General features: G+C 45.2%; 1 long non-coding RNA gene across 1 annotated transcript in view; it reads right to left on the bottom strand.

The window, feature by feature from the left end:
* LOC147691816 (uncharacterized) overlaps positions 1 to 6,249 on the bottom strand; it is a 49,959-nt gene extending 43,710 nt beyond the window's left edge. The window contains exon 1 of the long non-coding RNA XR_015299964.1: positions 6,060 to 6,249. This is a non-coding gene — a long non-coding RNA (uncharacterized LOC147691816). The remainder of the gene's footprint in view (positions 1 to 6,059) is intronic.
* Positions 6,250 to 19,425: the final 13,176 nt, after the last annotated feature.

Genomic DNA, 19,425 nt, shown 5'->3' with positions numbered 1-19,425 from the left:
ACGTAATTTTGTAAATCGCTAATCCTCATGTAAAGTGCTCTGATACCTCCGGGTCTAGCCAGCGCTATATGAAACTCTGCAAATAAAATCAAGTACCTCCAACCAATCCTTATGTTCAGAAAGTTTATTTCCTCTACCGTACAGGCAAATTGTAAACAACTGGAGAAGCCTTGGCGACAAGCACACAATTTAAATGAGAAGGAAACATAAAAATGCACTAGCACTTTATCATAAGATTTTAAAAAAAAGCTTGGAAAGCTCACATCGCTTTCCAACTAAGTCAGTCAGGTAACTATACCAAAGAACTATATAAAATCCTTAAATCTTTCACGAATCCGACTGCCTGTACCAACAATACCCCTCCTTCCCAAACATTATGTGATGATCTTGCCAACTATTTTGAAGAAAAAAATCAATAATATATATGATAAATTTCCTAGAGTCACTGACACATTGGAAGCTACATCTTTACATACTCTTTCTCCCATGGAGAATGTTGCTCTGTTCGAGATTAATACCGCCCCTCCAGGTGCATGTGGTGGAGGGAATGTAGATAGCTACTAACCTGGTTCTCCTACTTACATTATGCCAGCCAAATTCTTTGTTTTGCTAGCCACACAACTAGCCCAGCCCATCTGTGTGATAATAAAGTCGTTTTTGAACAAAGGCCAACTTCCACGTGAATGGAAGGCTGCACAGGTGCTTCCGTTCTGTAAGAAGGCAAATCTGCCGGCATCTGACTTGTCTATCGACCAATCTCCCTTTTCCCGCTGATGAGTAAACTTTTGGAAGATGAGATCAATGTAAAGCTTATGGAACACAGTCGCAAAGTTGCCTGGATCCATCACTGTCCGGTTTTAGACCAATGCACACCACTGAATCAACTCATAGCGGTGACAGACTACATCAGACACTTTTGACAACAACCAGGCTGTGCTACTGGTGCTGTTGGATCTGTTGGCAGCATTTGCTACGGTGTCCCATTATAAATTACTTTAAAGACTGAAGGAGATAGAGATTTGTGGACTTGCTCTAAAATGGTTTTCTAGTTTCTTAAATCAGTGCACACAAAGAATTAACTTGGGTCCGTTCCACTCTCGTACTATTGACCTTACGAAGGGTGTACCACAGGGCTCCTGTCCTAGCCATACTCTGTTCAATGTCTTTGTGGCTCCTCTCGCTAAGATTATTAGAGATTCTGGGTTCATCCCCTTCTCATACGCTGATGATACCCAACTTCTTTTATCATTTGACAATAGCTCAGCATCTACCCAATCCCTCTTTGCGGAAGGTATGCAAGAGGTTTCTGGTTGGATGACTGAAAATGTTCTCTAGCTAAATGCTGACAAGACTGAGATTATGTTTTTTGGTAATGCTCAAACATTGTGGTCTTCAGAATGTAGGCCACAAGAGTTAGGCACAGCCCCGGTCCCCAACTTGGGAGTCTGTTTGGACCATTCTCTCACTATAAAGGATGAGATGGAAGCTACCACTGGTAATCGTTTTCATATGCCCAGTCTTTTGCATTGAGCGTTCCATCTCCTCCCTTTAACGGTACATAAAACTCTGATCTAGGCTCTGGTGATTAGTCGTCTAGACTATTGCAATGCGCTATTAGCGGCCGCAAATGAATCCTTACTAAATAAACTTCAGGTGGTCCAGAATACTGCGCCCCAACTGGTTCTCAATATACCATCCATAACAACCTCTCTCCCTCTTCTGCGACGACTTCACTGGCTCCCTATAAAGTCAGAGAATCAATTTTAAGATCTGTTGCATTGTACACAAAGCACTTAATGACAAGGGTCCTAGCTATCCAACTGAACAACTCATCAGCTGAGCAGATCTCTACGCTCAGGGGAGAAATCCCTTCTTGTCACCCCATGTGTTAGGAAGTCTCGTACAGGGGGTAAAGCCTTCTTCCTTGCTCCACTATACTGGAATCTCCTTCCTCTGCACCATCGAAAGTGCACAGACGACCTCCTTTTTCAGGAAACTTCTTAAAACGAACTATTCTGCTCCTGATTCTTCTGGCCCAGTGTCCCTGCTCCTATATCGTGGAGATACCCTTTAGGGGGCGATTCGGGCACTCTGCAAATTCGATCATTCATTCATACTGAACCCTCCATTGACTCTTTATCTGTATTCTGGATGCCATCAGTGCAGTGGAAACAAGGGGCACTCTCCAACTTTTAGGCAGCCAGGGATTTAGGCGAATTAAGGTATTTTCCAAATTTAAGCTATGTTCAACAGCAGTTCAAGCAACTCAGGAATCAGCACCCAGTAGAAAGTTTGTATTAAGTATAGCAAATGTGTTGCCACAAACTTGGAAAATCGCCGTTGGGTGTAGGCCACCGCCTTCTGGTAGCTGTATGGTTAGGTACAAGTCCACAGTTTCCCAAAAAGCAGTAATTGAAGAAGTCACCGTCTCCTACCCTGCATACACATCATGCCCAAATGCTAGCCACCAGTTCTGACATGCAGTCACAGAAAGGGAGACAACTTTCAGCCCTGGAGAATGGCAGCTTTCAAAGCGCATTGTTGCTTCAATGTATTTGTATCTTCAGTTTTAAATGGTTACATTTTGCGGTTTCAAACAAAGGCAACATACTCTTTGGAAGATAGAGGTCAAGATGAACATTAATCATTGAGTCCTATCGCTTCTGTCATTGAAGACTGTTTTTAAGTCCTCATCACCTCGGACAGTAAGCCTAAACTGCTCAGTCAGGCTACCTTTTGGAGTTTCAAGACTCAAATAAGGATACCTGGCACCAAACAGGCAGTGCCAACTTACCTATGGCTTTGGGACACCAGTAACTCATTTTAGAATTACAGAGTGACTATTTGCTGCCCATAGACCTGGCGAAGGCTAGCATGGCGGAACTAAGAGACATCCACCAATAACATTTTTTAAATGGTGGATTCTTGGTTCCGTCCTTTTTAATCATTATATTTTGTATCTAGCAACAGCTATGTATTTTTCACCAAAGATCAGCAATATCCAGTTAGGTTTGTGACCTATCTGACCACTTTCATTTAAGTGCACGCCAATCAGTGGTCACTAGTTTCGTGGGAGGCAAAGGCAGGGTAACGTCACTGGCGCCAGAGTGCCTAGCTACGCCACTGACGCCAATGTATTTGTTTGTTTCTCAGCAAACTCTTTGCGTAACATCATAAAGGAGGCAAAGTCGGCACTTTTCCTCAACTACCGATGCTTATAGCTAGGGAAAAAAGTCATTGCGTTTAAATTCTCATGTACCAATTCTCGTTCTACACAGAGCACGGCTGGGCATTTCCAAGGAGAGTGGCGACAGGTTAGGATTTGTTTACAAAAGCAGAAGAACCCATTTTGCTCTCTCCAGCTCATCTCTCCTTCGAAAACGGTAACTAAAACTCTTGCCCCTGTCCTTACTGCTGTAGTAAACGCAGCTGCAATCTCGGGGTGCCCAAGGTCTTGGGGGTTATCGACCATAGTGCCCGTGTTTAAAAAGGGCAATCGTAGCAGCCCGTTATGCTACAGGCCAATATCCTTAATCAATTCTGTAGCCAAAGTGGTAGGTGGTATAATCTTGAACAGGTTAACCACATGGGCAAATGAAAATAATGTTATATCCCCGATACAATATGGCTTCAGACCTGGTCACTCGACAGTTACCCAGTGTCTGAATCTATATTTGATTTTAGGTAAATATACCCTGGCCAGGCAGGGAACTGTCCACATGGCCTTTATGGACTTATCGTCCGCATTTGATTGCGTGGACAGAGGCAAATTATGGGACACCCTGCTAAAGATGGGTGTAGAGAAGAATCTAATTAATTTTCTGGCTGACCTGCACTCCGATACAAGAGCTAATGTTCGATATACTCAAGATCTGAAAGTGACAGGGGATATCAGAATAGACAGGGGTGTATCTTGGCTCCATTCCTCTTCAACTTGTATATCAACGAGTTGGAGGAGCATCTGCTAAAAACAGGAGCCGATTACCCCTATGTAGGCCGAAAAGGCGTTCCTGTTCTGCTCTACACGGACGACGCTGTCCTTATTTCTAGGACAGCAATCGGCCTCCAGACACTTTTAAACTCCTTCTTTGATTTTATGGAGTCCCGAGGCCTAAGTATTAATAACTCTAAGTCCTATGCTATGAAGACAGGCCTAGGTTCACGAAAATCTAATCTATTTTGCATAAATGGGGAAAAAATTCCAACCACCAATACCTTTTCATACCTTGGGGTCCTTCTTGATCACCAATTATCTTAGGGCCCGCTGTTCTCAAGAAGAAGGGCGAGGTAACTCGTGTTAATGCGGCCATACTTGGCTTCGCGAGAAAAATTGGCAACAGCCCGGTGGCTGCTTTACTTAAACTATACCAGGCAAAAAGTGTTGCCGTCGCTTGCTATGGAAGTGAGCTCTGGGGCTACAGCAAGTTGAGGGATTTGGAGGTTGTAGAAAATAATTTCCTGAAGAAAATACTGAAGCTGCCAAGGGGAACCGGAAATTTCTCAGTACACGAGGAGCTAGGTGTACCCTACTTAAGTGATAGAATAGCAGCTAATCCCGTATTGTGTTGGTTGAATTGCTGGCTTAAGAACGACATACCTCTCACCCATGATATATTAAAAGAAGCCTTAACATGGGATGGCAGGTTCAAGGTCCCGTGGCTGAAGTATATTAATGATCGCCTTACCGAAATAGGACGGCCTGATTTGTTTTTAACCCCAAACCTTATCACTAAATCAGATGTCATTTTTGTGAAAAACACATTTATGATAACCAGGTATACCGCCCGGGAGGAGGTTGAGTTGCAGAAGGACAGTGTTAGGAAACATGTTCTACTTAAAACCTGTCTACAAATGGAACCATATCTATCATGGCCCATGACTGGCTATGAACGTTATCTACTAACAAGGTTCCGTTTTGATCTGTTTCATCTCTTACTGGCGGTACCAAGTGGTGCCCATCGAGGTCAGGTGTTGCCAGCTTGCGGCTGCGACGGGAAGTCTCCGCAAGATCTGGCACACTTTTTATTTATTTGCCCTTATTACACAATACCTCGGAGGCTATATCTAAAACCTTGCCTCAAAAAACTGAAATTTGCACAGATAAAACCAGCACTTTATTACCTTCAACTTTTCAAATGCGATTTCACTTTATTTGTTTGTAGTTTTCTGAAACTAGCAATTACCTTCAGGAAAAGTATGGAGGGATAATTATGCTGCTATTGCTGTTCGGTATTTTTAACTTTTTTATTGTGCTGTAACTATTTATATTTTTTAAAAATGTTCACTCTGCCTGTTACTTCTGTCTTTTTTATTGTCTAAGGAAATTTTTGTCTTATAAATGAAATAGTCGGATTGTTTTTAACTGTATGTCTATGAATTGTGCTTTTATGATTGTAAGGTTTACAATCGAATAAAGTTACTTGAACTTGACTCACAATATTCAACAGTGTAAGGAATCTATGGGTTCTTTCGGGAAAAGTACAATATCGTGCGATTGGTAGATTTTCAGACAAACTTATTCAAATTTTTTTTTTATTGAGTATTTGATGATGTGCAAACCTACATCCATAATGGAGTGCTATACAGGGCTTCCTTGCTGTACCAAATTTAAGCATTTACCTAATTTCATTAAGTCTCCTTTACCTCCATCATCACACATGGGAGCATCTTGAAACTGTCCATATATTGATATGTATGTACCACACTACATTAAGGATACACCAATTCATGATGGGAGTTGTACAAAAACCTCCATTGTGTTTGATTTCATAGACTGCATTGTTGCTCCATTTATAATTACAACGTATGCACCATATATGGTGAACATGGCAAAGTATGTCTTGGTTAGCTAAGGGCGATGAGTAGGAGTACCCAATTATTTTCAAATATTTTATTTTATATTAGGCCGAATCGTATTGTTACGTGACATTAGTTGCACAATTAAGTGCCGACAATTCTGACGGCCCTGCTCTTGTAGGCAGGCCAGACTTTCGGCAGGGTTGTTAATATACATTGGCTGGCTTTCCCACCTCTAAGCCCCAAGCGCACTAGTCTCTCACCGTTCCAGACTGCCGTTTATGCACTGTATGTTGGCGGTAATGGCGCGCGTGACACTGGTCAGTCGCCCCAGGGCCTCGCGCAGCACCTGCGCCTCGGTAGTGTTAGGGGGCGCATTTAATATCAGGCCCGAACTCCGGCGGGGTCGGCGAGATTCTGGGGACTCCATCGCGCGCGGGAAATTGACAGATTGTTTTCAATATGAAACTCCGGCGCCTTCCTATTGGACGCATCCAGAGCTGAAACTATGTCACGTGAGCGATGTGGAATGAAGCTAAAGAAAAGACTAGAATTTTAATTATTTGCGAACTTCACGGCCATCATAACTGCTTTCCGTCCTCACAGTGGTATTTATAGATTTATATCGAATGCATCTGCCCTTCACGGAAAGCATCTCTGCTAACACTGTTAGCCACAGCCTAACAACATTAGCTTACAGCGGAACACATTTACCAGTATGTACGATGTAAAATATTTTGAAAATATAGGTGCATGTACAACAGAGAGACAATGAATATGATACTTTGTATTGAATTGCAAAATGTACGTTGTTGCGCTTACTACCTCTATGTGTGGCGCGGAAGCGCTTCCCTATATCAATCAATTACTGGGACAATCCGTTACATGTTGAGTTGCGAAGGTTAAATAGCTTCAGACAAATAGTGAGACGGATTCAAGTTAAGCCCTTAAATGAGAGCTCACACACAGTTTCTAATCGGCTCCTTCTCATTTTTATATCTAAAGAAATACTAAGACGAACCACGAACTGCCATGTTTTAAACACTGACACAACAACTGGAAAATATTCTTGTAATGCCAACATTTCACTCTGGGGAGGGGATAAAGAAATAAAACAAGAAAAACTGAATATAATGTGTACCTGTTGTTGTCCGCGACCCATGAAAATGTCACTACATGATGTGTAATGGTGATTCCTGCAGTTTTTCTTCCTTTTTTTTAGATAAATATCAAAACAAAAATGACAATCAAAAATATATTTTTTTTAAAAATCAATCAATAAGTGGGTCTTGGAGGTCTCCAGGTGCTATGGGGTAGTTCGAGCCTCGGTCGGAGAGCGATGGTGGTCGAAAAGCCAAGTCTAGAGTTGCTTCCCTAAGTCCTTCAGAGATGGGAAGGTGCGCAGGTGGAGGTCGTCCCAGGACTTGGCGGCGAGGTAGGAAAAGGAATGACCTCTACAGTGGCTACGACAAATGCAGGGGATGTGGGCCAAGGCGAGGGTGGAGGAGCAGAGCTCTCCGGTCAGTTGGCGAAATGTAAGCCAGTTGATGTAGACAGGTCTGGATTTGTGGAGGGCTTTGTAAGCATGCGTGAGGAGTTTGAAGAGGGCTCTTTCTTGGACGGGGTGCCAGTGGAGTTGTCTGAGGTGAGGGGTTATGAGTGTTGTTCTGGGGAGGTCGAGGAGGAGTCTTTCAGCTGAATTCTGGATAGTTTGGAGGCAGTTCAGGAGCTGTTTGGTGGTGCCATCATTGAGTGCATTGCCATAGTCGAGATGGCTGGAGATGAGGTCCTGGGTGACTGTTTTCCTGATAGAGACGGGTATCCGTCAGAAGATCTTGCTGAGAGTGTGGAAGCAGGCAGTGGAGACGGGTTGATCTGTTGCTTCATGGACAGATGGGTGTTCAGGATGTTTCAAAGGTTGTGTGAGTGGTCGGTGAAGGTGGGCGCCGGGCCGAGTGTGGAGGGCCACCAGCTGTTGTTCCAGGGGGAGGGCTTGTTTCCGAAGATGATGACCTCTATTTTGTCTGAGTTGAGTTTCAGGTGGTTGGTCTTCATCCAGGTGGTGATGTCGGTCATGGTATTTTAGAAATTTGCAGTGGGTTCAGACAATGTCTGCCAGTAGCTTCATGCAGGTGTTGAAGAGGGTGAGGCTTAGGGAGGAGCCCTGAGGGCGCTGCATATGATGTCCTTGGTTGCGGAGGATGAGGTTGGCAGGTGGATCCTCTGGGTGGCAGGTGCATCATCTGTGTTTGGCAGAGAGGGTGGAGGTGGTCCACTTGAGTGTGTTGCCCCGGATGCCGACGTGGTTGAGTCTGGTCACAAGGTGGTGGTGGGAGACAGTGTTGAAGACTGCCGATAGGTCAAGGAAGATGAGAGCAGCTCTTCCTCCTAGGCCGAGTAGGCATCTAATGTCATCCGTTGCTGCGATCAGGGCGGTCTTGGTGCTGTGGTTGGGCTGGGAGCCTGAATGGGATGGGTCGACCAGGTTGTTTTCCTCGAGGTAGTCCATGAGCTGTTGGGTGATGCTTCTAGGCGTTGGGGACGGTGGCTGTGGTGATGGATGTGTTCAGGAGTTCTGTGAGGGAGCCTCTGATTACTTATCAGTCAGAGATCCGGTGGGTATGGGAGTCATTGGTTTGGGTGCAACGGTAGTTCAGGATGGTGGGTTTGGGGTCGAAGTTGCTGTAAGATGTCCTGGATCTTGCAGTGAAAATAGTCTGCTAGAGTGTCGCAAAGGGCTAGGGAGGGACGGATCTCGTTCTTAGTGGCTGATGGGCATGAGAATTCTCTGACAATGCTGAAAAGTTCCTTGGTACGGTTGATGATTGCATCTATGCATTTGGTGAAGGCTTCTTTCTTGGTCTCTCTGAGATGGTGTTATAGCTGTTGAGTGTGGACCTGAAGGAGACTAGGTTGGGGGGGCGTCTTGTTGGAGCTCTAGAGTCTCTCCCGCTTCTTACAGTGGTGCTTGAGGGTCAGTAGCTCAGGGGTGAACCAGCTGGTTTGCTTGGTTGGGTCTGCTGTTGGTGGTGTTCTTCCATGGGACGATGGTGTCAGCGACAATCCAGTTGGAGAGGTTTTGGACGCTGAGTTCTAGGGACTCGGAAAGGATGGGTCTTGCTTCTTTGAGGGTGGTGGTCCAGACCGAGGGTGGGGTTTTTCATTGGGGTTTCTCGCAGGCAGTCAATGGTGAAGTGGACGATGCTGTGGTCAGTCCAGGTCAGCTCTGTGGTGTGTGTTAATCTGGCTCTGCCATTGACGCAGAAGATGGGGTCCAGTGTGTGTTCTGCGATGTGAGTGGGGGCGATGACAAGTTAATAGAGGCAGATGATGCCCATGTTTTCAAGAAGCGTGATGGAGTTGGTGTCCTGAGGGTCTTCGAGGTGGAAGTTCAAGTCTCCCAGGAAGATTTAGTGGTTGGAGTCTATTGCCAGGGGCGATAAAGACTGGGATGGTGCTACAGAAGCAAGGGTGGGGCCAGGAGATCTGTAGGCGAGGGTTCTCTGATGGTGGTTTTGGCATCTGGTTTGATCTGGAAGTTGAGGTGGTCCATGATGGGTGTAGTGTCGTCGTCTGAGGTAGTGCAGTTGAGGGAGTCCTTGTGGATGATCGCGATGCCTCCACCATGTTTGATGGGGCGGTTGCAGTGGATCATCTTGTATTTTGGCGGTGTAGTGGTGGGATGTCCGGTGCTGATGCAGGGGTGAGCCAGGTTTCAGTGATGAACATTAGGTCAGGTGCGCAGGTAGTTATGGTGTCCCAGATTTCTGTGGCGTATTTGCTGATCAAATTCCCGAAGCCTCAACTTGGCAGACCTAACTCATGGTCATTGACTGGATTGAATGACTTTATTATCCCATGCCTGTCTCTATAAAAAAGATTTTACTCTGTGAGTTTAATTGTCTCACCATGGTTCCTGTGCATCCCAATAAGTAATGACCATATCACCACTGCATAGTGTGCCTCTATCACACTTTCACGCCTCCTGTCTCACACTGTTCCCTTATCACCCGCAGAGACCCCTTTTCTACCCAAATCTTGGGTACCTCGTGCCTTATTACAGCCGGAACACTGTCCTGGGTCCTCGTACTGGTAATTATCTAATTTCCCCTCCAGCTTGTCTTCAGTTTTTCCGAATATTGGGCTCTGATTCTTTTTCCTTCTTACCTTATGCAGCACTTGTACAAAACCAGTAACCCGGTCCTGATGATGACCAGAACTTAAAACAGGTCGAAAAGTTGTTGACACTCCAGCGCAACGTTTAACGTTTCTTTTGTGGTTCAACAAAAACTAAATTTTCCCATCATTCTACATCAATATTTTGGAACCATTAAAAGTTCTTTATATATATAGACATTTCTGTTTTCATTGTCTTGTGCCGCCTTTCGCTGTATATAGTATAACATTTTTTTTAAATTCTCACTTGCGCCGTTCACTTTTTACATCAGGAGCACCATTGTGCACAAGTCACGGGTTACATGTACATTTAATGTAACTAAGTGCCACAATATTGTTCTTCTACAATTTGTCTCATCTTGTCAAAAATACAGATTGCAATTAACTGCTAAAATGATTGTTGTCGCCCTGCTTTCTCCCTCTATTTGCAACTTTTATGTGCATGCTTTCTTGTAAGAAAAATTGTCCTTCCCCAATACCTGTTGAGACATTGTTGCTTGTTATACATATTATTTACCCAGAGCTCAACTGGGTTGACGGCTACCCTCCTGTTGTATGAGTCTATATAAAAACAAGCATTTACAATGCAATGGTTTTGCCTTTGTTAAAGTTAGAGCTATTGGCATTGCTCTTGACATTATTTTTATTTATGTTTTTTTTAACATAAATAAATGGCATTGTCATTTACAATGCCAATAGCTTAATCTCTCGCAAATGCCACACACAAACACCCACAGAGAGCCCCCCCACACACACACACAGCGCCCCCCCACACAACCACACAGCGCCCTCCACACATACACCCACACAGAGCCCCCCCCCCACACAGAGCAGAAGTATGCTACATTTAATGCGAGTCACAGGGCTTTAGATCTCATCCACAGAGGATACCAGACCCTTCTGGTGTGCATTAGTTATCATTCTGCGCAGTCTGTATTCGATCCATCAATCTCGGCGTCACTGGAGAGCGCGAGATACCCGGAAAAATAAACTGCGCGCGCATGACGCAGCCCCCACCTCCCAATCCTGACAGGAGCCGTTCAACACCCCCTTCGTACGCTGCGCTAGCCTCCAATTTTAAAGAGCAGTTTAGCTAAGAAATGGCACTTAAGTGAGGCACACTGATATATCCGCGGTAAACACAAGTACAATAACCGAGAATATGAAAATATTTTTTTTTTAAACCCAGCAATAGAAGCTAAAGAATTGAAGCACTGAACATACAAAGTAAACTGTCGTAGTAGGTGAATGCACAACAATACACAGTGGGCAAAACTGGACTGCAAACCACAGGAAGACTGTCACAGATTGGGACGTCCTCCAGGATGTGAACAGGAGATACCACGCCACCAACAGAGATAAGAACACCACTTGGCCGAGGACACAAAGCAAAACGCACTTTAATAAAAAGCTGCCAACAACAACATTACTGTTTAAGCCGGACTGATGTTGGTAAAACGAGTAGTTAGACGAAATGTAGCCAAAAGGACGGGTGAGTCCAAGTGCTGGGGAGATCTGGGCTCCCATAGCGGTGTGTGGTGTCTCTGCTGCAGAATCAGAAAATAGAGAGTGGTGAAAAATTCCACAATTACATGAAGGTGATAAAGACTTGGATGAGTGAAAACTGTTTAAAATTTAACTCAAGCAAGACCATGGTGATCATTTTTTGGAAACAATGCTAACTTCTAGTCAGCTAGGTGGTGGCCCGAGGAATTAGGTATACTCCTGATGCCCGCCAGGAACGCAAAAAACCTAGGGGTAGTAATTGACAACAGGCCAACCTTTGAGGAGTCAGGTGAATAAGGTCACTTCCTCTACTTTCCTACTAAAAAGGTTGGAGACCCAGCCAGACTCTTGAAATGATAAACAAAAATACTACACTTATTACCCCAGGAAAGCCAACGAATAGTGATAATGTCCCTCATCTTATGAAAACTAGATTACTGCAACAGTTTACATCTGAATATCCAACAGCAACATATGAACAAACTGCAATTATTGCAAAATTCAGCAGCTGAGTTTGCATGGGGATGGTGGAAGCCCTTTCTAAATGCAGGCTCGAACATGGAACTTCTTATAGAATGATCTATGGGGAAGAAGTCAGTGAGGTGCATGAGGTTTGGAGGCCTGATCTAAACAAAGAGTGGCAGGGTCACTGCCCTTAAGCATGTGTTGGGGAATACTGGGAGATACTTTGGGCATGTGGGTACCTACTTATAAGAGGAGGGTTAAAACATAGTAGTTATAAACACAGGAAGAGTAATGTTACTACTTTTCAGGATTCAAAAGGGTTGCATAACAACCTTATTCTTGCTGGCAGCAGTTACAGGTCTTCATCGATTGCACTAAGCAGTTTTACTTGGTACAATACTTACTGTAGACAGGTACAGGTGGGGGAGGAATAGCCCGGGTCAAAATGGTCTAAGCTGATGGCAGGTCCAGATAGTTTGGTGAAAGGTGGGATCCTGTGATGCATGGAACATGATCTATGCCCCTTGCTTTAAAAAAGCTAGATCCAGCAGCTCAGGTCAAAAATAATGACGAGGACGTGCCTGCTGCGTAATATGGAGGTTATGGGGCTGTATTTTAGATTTGTCATGGCTTCTTGATACCTTCTCGGAAGTATGCACCTGGAGTAGTACAAGCAGAAAAGTAATACACAGATGGTAACCTGTACCTTTTATCGAAACCCTAATATGGGGCTACTCCAAACAGGACTCTCATTACGTAAAATAATTGTTTTCTAATTTGTGATGCAAACAGACTAGACTCGCGGACACATCCAAGCATTCCTGCTCTTCGTGTCAATTATTCAGCAGAGGGCTATAAGAATTCTTTTTAGAGAATATTAATAGCATCAGCGCCCGACACCCCAGTCCAGTTATTCAGAGTTAAATACTATTGCAAACCGCAGCCAGAGCACTGTCGCTCTGCACAGCCTCCCCATTTTGTACAAGTTTGCAAGGGAATTAACTGATGAATGGCTGACAGGATGCTCGAATGCCCGAAGTGTTTTAGGGTTTCTGGAGAAAGTACTGAATGAATGGTAGTAGTCGGTCAGCTGTAGCTCTCCTACACCTAATGTACACAGATCTTCCTGGCCCCCAGGCAAATGCAGCTTCTCAGAAGTGTAAACCTGCAGAGCTTTGCACACAGGTTTCCAAATATTACCTTCACCGTAGCATGTTATTAGGGTTCCCCAATACAGTTCATAGCAAAATTAACAAAACCATGAAGATTTCTGTGATGCAGAGAGAGAAACTATTTTACAAAGACCGAGAAACAATTTTACAAAGACCAACAAAACTCCTTCCAAACTCCAGATGGATCAAGAATTGAAGGGGCAGCCAGTACCCCACACACCAGGGCAGCAGTGACAATCCTGTAGGCCTGTGGAACGAATGCAACAAAAGCAACATATAGAGTCTTTGTCAGGGCTGATCTGTACAAACGAAAACTAATCTTAGCGTGCACCCAGAACGATACGAACAGAACTGCCATTTCCCTTTGAATCCCTATGGAACATGTATTAATATACACAGCCCTTATTACTAACGGAAACAGATATTGGATTTTTAGATAATGGAAGCCACCGTGGGATTATAGAATTACAGGACAAAGATCTCAAGCCTGCTCCGTTCTGCTTTCTCCTCCCTCATGACGACAAACTCTCCTGAGCAGAAACAAGGGAAATCAGCAGAAATTGAAAACTAAAATGGTTTTTTTTTTATAACGTTGTTACAGCCAATGTCCGTTTTCCTGCCAGCAGTGGTAAAAAAAAAGAGTGGATTAGACTAATTCACATTTTGGTTGTTCACCATAAAATGACTCCACAGCACCTGTTCTAGGCCTTCATGAAAGATTCCTGCTCTAAGCCCGGACGTGTTCTCTGCTACACCTGCTGAAATGTATGCCTAATTAGTTTACCACCCTTCCCATAAACATTTCAAACCGGTCCTGAACAGGCCACAAGGGTTTCACTTTAAATGACCCATTTATGAAGCAACAAAGGAGTGGAAAGCTGCTCTCTTACCCTATAGAGTCTTGTACCCCTGTTCTTACGATGTTTGGTGCAGACTTTGCACCATTTTGTTAGTTAACCTTTCTACTGGTACAGGACCATGGCTTGTTTGCTTACGGTTTCTGCCAGTTGCAGTGACCAATACAATTGACAATAATCACTAGAGGTTTACTTCAAGAATTCCACTGAGCACTTTTTGGATTTCTAACAACAGCATAGGGAGAGAGGCACAGCGGAGTGGAGACAGGGGGAGAGAGGTTGGGGCAGGAAGGCAGGGGAAGAGAGGAGGGGAAAAAAAAAAAAAACAAATCGACTCACCTGCACCTTGCGACGGCGGCACTTCTCCGGTCTCCCTCTTCGGCATGGGAGACCGGCAACGTCGACGGCGGCGGTTCCCTCCAGGCCACGGGAGCCCCGCGGGCGCCGCCATACTGCTTGCCGTCTTCCTTCTTCCCCCGGGCTGCGGGGGGCGGGCACTTCCGGCCGGCCGCGCTAGGATTGGCCGGCCGGCCAGTCACGGGGCGGGAAACGGGGGAGAAGAGACGCAGTAGTGCCGGCAATGCCGGACCAGACACGGGGGCGTTCCCGGCGTCCCGTGACGTCGGCAAAAGCCAAAGAATGTCGGGAACGCCCCCGTGTCTGGTCCGGCATTGACGGACAGGCCCCTCGTCCAATGGCAAGGCTCCGTTTACGGAGCCAGCCAATCAAGGACGAGGGCCGAACCAAGCCACACTATTCTTCTCATCAGGTTTTCGCCTGCGCCGAAAAGATGCGCAGAGCGCATCTTCGGCGAGGCAAAACCTAAAAATGAATGCACATGCAATCTGTGAAGAAGTTTGCCGTGTAGGTTGGGAAGGAAACAAAAAGTGTCACGCCGGCTACCACCTGCACTAAAGCTGGCTTTGTCAGTGACATGGCTAGAGTTAGTCGAGCCGATGAAAGCTCAATCCAGCCTCAAGTCTGATGGCTGGATCTGGTCTGGGTCCCCTTGGAACCTCAAGCCTATAACAACCCCATAACAAGCCAAGCTTTCATATGACTTCCTGCACAAAGAGGTAAAAACAAAAATTTCAAATCTGAAGTTAAAAGGAGAGAAACATGGATACCCATGTAGTGCCTAATTTGTACAAACTGAAATTGCATAAGCTTTATTAATCGTGGCTTCCCCCCTAACCAAATTGTGTGATTTTAGGCAAATATTTTATTTTACTAATCCGCCTATTTCTTCACATCCGGTATGAAGGCACCTTCAAATACGAGAGTTCAGAATACCAACTGTACAAAAACCTTTTGTGTTTGGTTTAATCAACTATAATCAGGGCTTCTAGAATTATGCAGCAAGAGAGGGCCAGATTATGAGGCAGGGCTGACTAAATGTGTCAAATTATGCTGTATATTGTGTCACATTTTATCATGGTATTACTTGATTATTTAGCAATTTTTACACTTGTTAGCAATCTCTGAGCAGAGGTTGCCCCTCATTTGTACCAGTTTAACACCCAAATATTTAAAAAAACAACAGATGGTGACCAGTCAACCTCTGCAAAGGTTCTTCCACTGTGCTGCAACACGTGTCATGAGATTATGCAGCAGATTATGAATTATGTGGAAACTGCTGCAAATCCATCATTATGTGTACAACGCTATGGCTGCACAATCACATAATTCTAGTGCTGCTCACTATAATGTTGCTTTCTATAACAATGTGAGCCACATATGGGGTTCACATGACAACTGCCTTGCCTTTTAGTTCACTAATGGCACTGTCGCCAAAGTCGGGGCAGGAGTGGTTCTAAGTTCATGTTTAAAAACTATAACTTTTAATAATTACTTCTCAGTGCTGTGTTATAATGCGACGTATTTATGTGATAGCTTCCACATGTTAAAGAAATACACGTTTTTTATTTTACATATTGTTTGTTGTAAAATTTACATGGCAAACATTTTCAAGGCTCAGTTCGTGCAGGGTCTATAAAAGCCATGCCAGGCAACTGGCCCGGCTCGCCCTGTTAATTTGTTGGCTCGCTCACTTGTAGGCATAGCTATCGTTCCTGCAGCCTGTGCAGTGCCCAGGCCGAGGCAGAAGCAGCTCAGAAGCCAAATGTGGGATGGACTGGTAGGAAGGTATAGCCATGAACAGAAATATTTCATTTTATTGTAACCTCTGTTTCTGTAAAGTTTGGGTTTTCATCTTTTCCAGTTAATTGAGAATGAAGAGTACAATAATTAAAATAACAATACTGTGTGCACTAATCCCCAAATCTTCTAGTGCTGTGCTGTAACCTGACAGACAAATGCTCCATGCTGGAACCTAGGATGGATTTCTACCTCCTTCTTTGAAAAATAGCCTTTTCTTAACAAACAGTAATTTTCTGTCTGTATGTGTATGTTATTTCAGTAGCGCGCGCTTAAGCAAAAGGCAGCAGAGCGCTGTACAAGGTTCCACACAAAATGTATGCCTGGACGCGTGCTTAATCATTGAGGGGGATACTTATGAACATTTCACGCAAAACAGCGCAGTAAATGAAGTGGCAGCGCTGCTTTAAGTGAAACAGCAGAAAAGCACCAGATTTTCAAAGATATGATGCTTTGTAATTGGGACTGAAAGCTCTGACATACAAGTTACAAAGTGAACCCTCACATCATCCCTCTGCTTGCTCCCTATTCAACCTCTTCCTCTCTGAGTTCCTTGTGCTCTATCTGTTCAATCCTCTCTCCTACCTTGCCCTTCGTCTCTACCTCTCTCCCGCTCCCACATGCTTGCTCTTGGTTCCCTCTACCTTGCCTTTTACAAACCCCCATACCTTTTTTCTTTTTTCATCCATCTGTCTGTCACCCTCAGCATCTTTCTGTATCCGTTACCCCTCCTTTCTCTACCCAATGTTTTTCTGTGTTCCTCTTTTCACAATCTGTTCTTTTTCTCTCTCAGCTGGCAGATCCTCACTTTCTTTTCTATTCTATCACTGTTCACTCTCCTTGTTCCAAACTTCTATCTCTCCCTCTCTGTATACATCCCTATCTCCTCCTTTCTCACCATCATGTCACTCTGTGTTTCACACTGTCTAGTAATGCTACTGCCTGTGAACTCAAAGTCTACGTTTAACAATACAGTGATGCTTTGGCACTATCATTAATGTTACAGGGGTAGAATTGAGAAAACTGCCCCTTATGTTGACTGTCAAATTCTGATTAGAGTGTATATGTTTTTTTATTTTCAAAACAGATTTTATTTAAAGATTGCACACCAGGCGCAGCACTCCGTGACCCGGAGAAATCTGCGAGCATTTATACAACATCAGTCAATTGGCAATTTGGATATCTTTTAGGATAAGCAACAATATCAACACCCCTTCTCAACCCCCCGACCCCTAATCCCCCCTTGCCCCAAACTACCCCCTCCCAGGTCCCTCCCCACCCCGCCACACGATAGCATCTCACATTACAAATACATTGTCTAGTCAGATGTGAACAGTTACCAACTTTTGTCAATTCTTTCATATCGTCCCCGGAAAATCCTCCAGTTCCGCAGGGGGGTCCAGCCACAGGCCTCTGTAGTCTGCCCAATGGTTCCATATTTTATAATGTTTCCTTGGGCATCCTCGGGCCTCAAATATCGGACGCTCCAAACCCATGTAGAAGTCCAGCCCTCTCTTCCACACCAGTACTGAGGGTGCTCTGGGATCCTTCCATGCCCTAGCCACATCCCTTTTGGCAATGGTGAGGCCCAACAACAATAGATGCCGTTTATATACATTTCCCCCACCCCTTCCAAAACATGCAGTAGACCGAACCGCGGAGTACGCGGTAGCTCCCATCCCAGAACTTCAGATAAGCTGCTCCACACTCCCCCCCCAAAACCTTCCCAGCGAGCCACAGCTCCACACCGTATGAAGCAATGTCCCAACCTCCTGACCACACCGCAGACAGTCCGGGGATGCAATTAGGCCTGCCCGCCACAACTTTTCTCTTGTATAGTAGATTCTATGCAAATATTTAAATTGAACCAGCCTCAGACGCATCACAATTGCATCGCCTCTGGGGGTCTCAAGTGCCTTTCGCCAATCATCTTCATCCATTGCCCCTACATCCCTCTCCAAGGCTTCCTTCAGTTTATGCAGGGAGGTAGAGCAGTGTGTAACCAGGTTTTGATATATTCTGGATATCTTCTTATCTCCCAGATCCCCCATGAAGACCTTGGCCTCCAGTGGGCTAAATTCTGGTAGAGAGTCAAGGCCCGCTAGGCTCGGTGTGATGGCGTGTCGGAACTGAAGATATTAAAAAAATTGGGACCGAGGCATCCCATATTCCCTACGTAAGTCCTGGAAAGCTTTAAGAGTCGTGACCGTTATTACATCCCCCAGCGTCGATATTCTATATTGTCCCAGCCCCAGAACCCGCTAAGAGTTGCCAGCGCCGGCAGCCGTCCATTATGCCACAGGGAAGACAACTTGGGTGGCCGGCGGTAGCCTTTTCCGGAGCGGTGTTGAGTACAGGATTGTGTGAAGGGTGTCAGACACCATCAGATGCTTTTCCAAAGCATACGCAGGGTCCCTCCTGTCCCCGTACCACCACTCGTTAAGAACCAGTAGATGGGATGCTTGATAGTACGATAATATGTCCGACGTCGCCAACCCTCTACAGTACGTCGACAAGAAACAGTTGCGCAACGCCACCCGTATAGCACCGCCCGTCCAAAGGAATTGTACCAACGCCGAGTCCACTTGCCTGAACCATTGGGACAGGATCGGGTAGGGGTGGGTCTGCAGCTGGTAGAGCAGACGCGGGAGAGCCACCATCTTAAAAATGGCGGACCGGCCATAAATCGTGAGGGGCATACAAGACCATGTCTTCATGTTGGCTCGAACCCGGTCCCACACCGGCGCTACATTACGCTCCCAAGAGACAGTAGGAGTCTCGGATATAAACACTCCCAAGTACTTGAGACCACCTACCGCCACTTGCAACGAAGACGCCCATGACCCAACCCAGGCGCGTTCTCCCAGGATCCATAGGGTCGATTTATGCGAATTCATGTAGAGCCCTGATACCTCACCAAATATTCTCATAATTTCCAGGATACGCGGTCCCGATCTATTAGGATCAGTAAGAAAAAATAAAACGTCATCCACATAGAGCGCCATCCTATCCGACGGACCGGTCTCCCACTCAAAGCCCCACAGCTGTGCATCAATACGCACCCACGCAGCCAGCGGTTCCATCGCAAGGGCGAACAGATATGGCGAGAGGGGGCACCCTGCCTTGTACCACGCCCAATGAAAAATTTGGTAGATATAGCTCCCGCTACCCTCACCGACGCCATTAAGCCGTATATAGCAGTTTGAGGTATGACAGGAAGTAAGGTCCGAGGTTTTAATCACAACAGTAGTGCGAATAAGTAAACCCAGCTTAGTGAATCAAAGGCCCTATCGATA

The sequence above is a fragment of the Lissotriton vulgaris genome, chromosome 9 (assembly GCF_964263255.1).
Source record: "Lissotriton vulgaris chromosome 9, aLisVul1.2, whole genome shotgun sequence".
Classification (NCBI taxonomy): domain Eukaryota; kingdom Metazoa; phylum Chordata; class Amphibia; order Caudata; family Salamandridae; genus Lissotriton; species Lissotriton vulgaris.
This window is presented reverse-complemented; position numbering and strand designations above follow the sequence as displayed.